The 4,124-nt window shown below is 37.5% G+C and overlaps 1 non-coding gene across 1 annotated transcript; it reads right to left on the bottom strand.

Moving 5' to 3' along the window:
• Positions 1 to 256: 256 nt before the first annotated feature.
• LOC145278576 (U2 spliceosomal RNA) lies at positions 257 to 448 on the bottom strand. Its single transcript, XR_013868375.1, has one exon. It is a non-coding gene; the product is annotated as a U2 spliceosomal RNA (small nuclear RNA).
• Positions 449 to 4,124: the final 3,676 nt, after the last annotated feature.

The raw sequence follows: 4,124 nt of genomic DNA, 5'->3' as shown, positions 1-4,124 counted from the left end.
GTAATTTCTTATTCAATTGTACCTATTTACTATGCCTCCCCACGGAACAGAGTTAGACACCAGGGTCGTTTTTTAAACGTGGAGAAAAGGTACAAAAATAAAAATTGTCTCAGTCGTGAAGGATTTCTCCTCCACCGAAAGAGAACAAGAAATGGAAGTGCAGCATCTGAAGAACAGATTGGATTTATTTGCTTCCCCACTGAGCAAATTAGGCACAAGGCCGTTTTTTAATGTGGAGAGAGAGGGAGGGGGAGGGAAAGGGGGATCCAGCTCCCGAGAGATGGGAAATGGGAGCTGGATAGTAACTGTGGTCTGTAGGGTGATCCCTACATTGACCAAGTTCAGATATGTGGGGTTACCCCCACATATGGTCTTTGCTAGTCCTTGCTTGCAGCATCTGAAGAACAGATACTACACTTTGATCTTGACCAAAAGGCCAAGAATTTGGAAGCACAGAATAGATGCAAAACACCCTCTCCTCTCCATGTTAAGAATGGCTTTCAAAATAATAAAATTATTATTTCAGCACGGTACCAAAAGACAGACGTACACGAATGCTACTCCAACAGCGAAATTGCTCAGAACACCATTTTCTGCATTGACAGGATTCAAAATTTGCTTTGAAACCTAATAGGCAATGTCTTTTTCTCGTCGGTGCAACCTCATTCCTACAGAAAAGACGCTGTGCGTCTATCTTTTCTCCATCATTATTTTCATGGCAGGTGCTTAACTAAGCTTCAATCTATGATGCCCCCCCCCTGCAAAACATTCATCTAGCTACAACCACTGTCAACAATTTCCTCTATTCCTTATCATAACTCTAAATCTAAATGCAAATTCCATGAACAAATTTTCTTTACTATAACTGGCCAACTTTGGAACTCTGTACTGCAGGTCTGCTTTCCAGCTGATTGCAACGTGATCGTTTTCAAGTTCAATGTAAACAAGTTCTCTGAAATAAGCAAATTCTACTCAATTTCCACCACTACCGATCAGTATGTTATTGTTTCACTGATCATCTAACACTCATTGATCTTTATCCTCGAGTCGCCTTCAGGACTTGGTAAGTTGTGACTCCCGTGTAAAAGAAAAAAGAACATAGAAAATATTGTAAAATGATTCATTGACCTGAAATTGCTATTTTACCTCAAACTGTGGAAAAATTTCCTATTCATCTTGATTTATCATCATGGCATGCCAGTTAGAAGACATTTTTTTTTTACTATGTGTAAATCGATTTCACACTATCTAGGGAAAAGTAGGTTTCTGCCTTTAAGTTTACTAATTCTATTATTCATGTTGGTCACCTGTGATAATCCAAATTGCAAACTGCACATTGGCGTGGAAATTTTCAAATTGAAATTAAAATTTGTGATTTACTTTTTGTATTTTTTTTTTTTATTTTCAAATGAAGATCACTGGTTCGATCCTAAAATCCAGAAGTGATTTCATAACTAGTTCAAACCAGATTGAAAATAAAAAAGAAAAGAAAAAAAGTTAACCCAATTCCCAAAGCTCCAGGAATTTCTGATGAGTATCTTGTTAATCTAGTTTGATCGTAAGCTGGTTGTGCATATTTGCAAGTAAAGATTTTGTTTTACTTTGTTTTTATTGGTATTAGAAAGGGTGAGACAGAGATTAAGCTATAAGTGGTTGGCTAGACTCTGCAGTATCTCAGATTATTTTTTTCTTTCTTTTCTTTTTAAACTTTCACTTCAATAAGTTTCCGGATTTTTTTTCATATGAAGACTTTTATTGATCTGGTGCTACTAGATCAGGCTGTCTGAAGATATTGGCTTCCCGAGACGAAATACACCGAACATTGATGCTTTTTGTTTTTCTATTTCCTTTTGCAAAACTTAATTATGTTCAGCAAAAAACAAATACAACAACCCCCCTTTTCCTTCTTCCCATTTCCCCTTTCTCTTTCTATCTCCCTCACTTCCTGACTGGTTTCATAACTTAAAATGTACCAAACATTAATACTGTAACTCTTTTTTGCTCTCTCCCATCGTAAAACTCATTCATGTTCTGCAGGGGAGGAAACAAAAACGATAACATCCACTATAAAACAACCAAAACAAACACTACAAACTAGCGATTGAAGATACAAAAAGCTTCAAGAATAAAAACCTTCTACAAAATAACTGGATGCAACATGAATTTTATTTCCAAAATAACTGGATTCGGCATTAAATAACCTGAAAGGGGTTGATATGCCGTAAAACAACCAAACCAAACTTTTATTGATAGTGCACGCATGAAACTCTAATACCCTTCAAAGTAATCTTCTCTGGCTGCAATGCACCTGTTGTACCACTCCAACTCTTTTTGGAAAGTCCCATGAAAGTCCTCGTGTGAGCATGTCAATGACATTCGTCACAGGCTCTTTTATCTCGTCAATTGCCTCATAAGGACAACCTCTAAGGTTTTCCTTGAGCTTAGGGAATAAGCCAAAGTAACAGGGAGCAAGGTCTGGACTATAGGGAGGGTGAGGAACTGTTTTGATGCCCATCTAGGTCAAATTGTCTGTGACAAGGATGGAGTTGTGGACTGGTGCATTTTTGCAAAGCTTCCGTATCTTCAGTTCCTTGCAAATAATTGTACAGTTTCCATACTATCAAACTATGCATTTAATGTCTCTATAGACACACGATGGTCTTGATCCATGAAATTCTTTATTTGGCCAATCAACTATGGTGTCCTGACTTCTTTACACCTCCCACACCTCCCATCATCCTCATGGACTCCCTGCCTTCCTTGAATCTCTCATGCCACTCAAAAATTGATGCTCAATTCATGCAAGATGGCCCAAAGGCAGTCTGAAGCATTCCATACGTTTCTGTGGCATTTTTTCCAAGTTTAAAACAGAATTTTATTGCATATCGTCTTCTAACTTGTCCTAACGTACAGATTGCATTTTTTTTGTGACAATCAGGCTTTAGTAGGGTGTATTTCAATTCCTGCTGTAGCTGTTCATTCGGATCTGAAATCATAAAAATTGGTCAACCATCTTATAAGATGTATAGCAATAACATAATCAATTTTCAAGAGTCTACGGTAATTCAACTTGCTTGTACAGAAAAAGTGTGGAAACTTATTGAAGACACCTCGTATTATACTTAGTCCAAACAAGGCATATTGCAACTGATACATAAGTGGTTGCTGTGAATAGGAATGATTTATGGGAACATCCAAAATTTGCACTGAGATGTTTGTTCACATTACATTTAAATTTCTTCCTACATGTTGCTACAGCCGGTGAAACAGGGAGTAGGAATGTAATTCCAAAGGCAAGCAGCCCAAAGAAAATCATTTACTTAAAAAAGTTTTTCAGCATGTGGGCACCTCTACAGTGACCGTTTAGCAATTTGTTGGTAGTTAGGTTTGTCAGAGGTATTTACATTGAAAGACTACAAATGCATTAAGTTTGTTGGAGCACATTCTGTGGAAGTACTTGTATCTGTTTTTTTAGTTTTGATATCCTATTCCTTTTTAACTCAAAAAGTTGAAGAGCTATGGAACCGGAAGTGTACCATTAAAACGAACACTCTTAGAATTTATTTTTATATATCGTCACCAGCATTCTCAATGCACTCTTGCCAGGAATTCAATGACGCATCTCTGCTTCTGACGCATGTTTATGGCAGGGGTAGTTTTTTTTAGGGCTTCACACCATTAATATCTGCAACAGAGAGATGAAATTTAAAGTTCCTGAATACATCAGTTCAGTCATCACGACAATGTAATTTGACATCCCCTCTGACCCATTCAGGCAGAATAAAAACAGGAGGCATTACATTTGGAACAACACTCATACTTTGCGATATGGCATAACGGTTATAGGCATTGATTAACAGTTAGTTTGAAGCTTTCAAGACTGATTTTCACCCGAGACCTGGATTGGAAGACTTGCATCAAATCTGTTGCCAAGGTTGCTGGAAAAATGATTGGCTCATTCTATTGCTCCAGAAAGTCCTCACTTCTGACGCAGTCCTCTTCCTCAATAAAAGCCAGATATGTCCTAAGATGGAATACGTCATAGATGAACCCGGGCTGATAGACTGATTTCTAGATTTTCTCATATTAAAAACCGACTTTGTCTCTAATTCAGCTATTGTGGT

This window comes from Euprymna scolopes, chromosome 6, assembly GCF_053919585.1.
Source record: "Euprymna scolopes isolate OS-2025 chromosome 6, ASM5391958v1, whole genome shotgun sequence".
In the NCBI taxonomy this organism is placed as follows: Eukaryota; Metazoa; Mollusca; class Cephalopoda; order Sepiida; family Sepiolidae; genus Euprymna; species Euprymna scolopes.
This window is presented reverse-complemented; position numbering and strand designations above follow the sequence as displayed.